Here is a 1,836-nt window from a genome sequence, read left to right on the forward strand (position 1 = left end):
TTACTGCTAGAATAACACCACCCCCTTTAGTAAGTAGTATTAGTTTTAAGAAAGTCCCTATCTTTCCTGTACACCACATAATTATGATTAAACAATTCGCAATCATTAACACCTTTATGGAGCCATGTCTCAGAAAGAGCTATTAAATCAAAATCTGTAGTATAAGAGGAATGAAAAAATTCAGTAGTTTTGGAATTTAGACCGCGCACATTTTGATAATATAAAGATAGAAACTTAGTATCAGTATTTGATTGCTAGAACACTCGCCCTCAACACTCGATACTGGTACTAGAGTATCTCAAAAACTTGACGAAATGTTAAATAAAAATGCAGGTTTCGGTGTTCTTTCCGACGTCGCTCGTGTTTTACAAGGCCAGAAGGTGGAAAATTTGGAGTTAGATTCAACATTAGTTGCAAAATTCAAATTTGCACCAACAACGAGTGTGGTTGTTGAACGCACATTCTCCAATTTTAAACACATTTTAAATGATCGGCGAAAAAATTTTACAGTGGACAACTTGGAACATATTACAATCATAAATTGTTTTCAAGAAAACTGAAATACGTGTGTAAAATATAAAGTCTAGGATTATTGCAATAATATTTTATCCAAAGTACTAATAAGAAGTGTTCTTTGATTTGTAATATGATTATATTTTTAATGCTTTTTTGCTTAAAATAAAACTTTTTTGGTACCGCGTCAATTCGTCGTGCACAATTCGTCGCGCGACAATTGATCGCAAACAACTGATCGCAGCGTCAACTGGTCGCAGCGACAACTGGTCGCAACGACAACTGGTCGCAGTCACAATTGATCGCAACACAATTCGTCGCAAGTACAACTGGTCGCATGCGACAATTGATCGCAGGCGAAAAATGATAGCGTTTATAGAGAAATAAGTAATTGTTATGAATGAGGAAAATAAAATAATGTGCTATATTCTCAAAAATTTCATTATTTCTAAAAAAAAGTGTCAAAATAAATACATACGAGTTCCATAAAAACAGTAACTATTAGGCTCAGTTCCGACTAAACCAAAGTGCAAAAAAGTGAAAATATTGTAAAATATTTTTTTTAATGCTGACACATCTCGTCGGTATGCTACTGTAATGTTCATTTGGATTATTCGTCTTATTGATTAGACGCTCAAGTAAGTGATTCAAGCTTTTCTTCTCACAAATTTAAAGTTTGTCAATTAAACGAGTGAAAAAAATAGCTTTCAAAACGTGTTAGACGTCATTTTTCTTTAATAAAAAATGGTTTTAAAATTATTACAATTGTCAAATTAAAAAGTTATAGATAAATCGTGAAAAAACCCTCGTTACAGTTTTAAGTGAAAAAGTATTATTTTCATTACGTTCGATAGTTTAAAAAATTAAATATATATATTTTTTAATAAATTTGGTGCAAAGAAATTTGAATTTATATATTAACAATTAATCTTGGAGTTTATTGCATTCTTTGCAGACAATTTTTTGCTCACTACAAATTAGTTCTGGATTATCTTTAATCCATGATAAAACCAAAGATGTTTTTTCATTCAGAACTTTTTTGAACGCTCACACTGTTAATACGGCACTTGTAGATACCAAAGAATGAATAATTTATCTCGTTCCCTTTGCTAAGTACCTACACACCAATCTCCACTTTTACGTCATTTCTGTAAACAAGATCGTAAAAAGATTAGTTTTGACCATGGAGCAAAGGAATATGCTCTTACTGGAGGAAGTGCCAGACTTAAAATGATGGTTTCGAGCCAAACCGGTAAAGTGTCAGTACAGTACCCCTCACTATCCAGATTAGACTGCCGATGACAGTGACGTACAGTTTTTTTT

Source organism: Zophobas morio, unplaced genomic scaffold, assembly GCF_036711695.1.
Source record: "Zophobas morio isolate AGI-343-1 ecotype UQ-CSIRO unplaced genomic scaffold, CSIRO_AGI_Zmor_V1 ptg000049l, whole genome shotgun sequence".
Taxonomy (NCBI): domain Eukaryota; kingdom Metazoa; phylum Arthropoda; class Insecta; order Coleoptera; family Tenebrionidae; genus Zophobas; species Zophobas morio.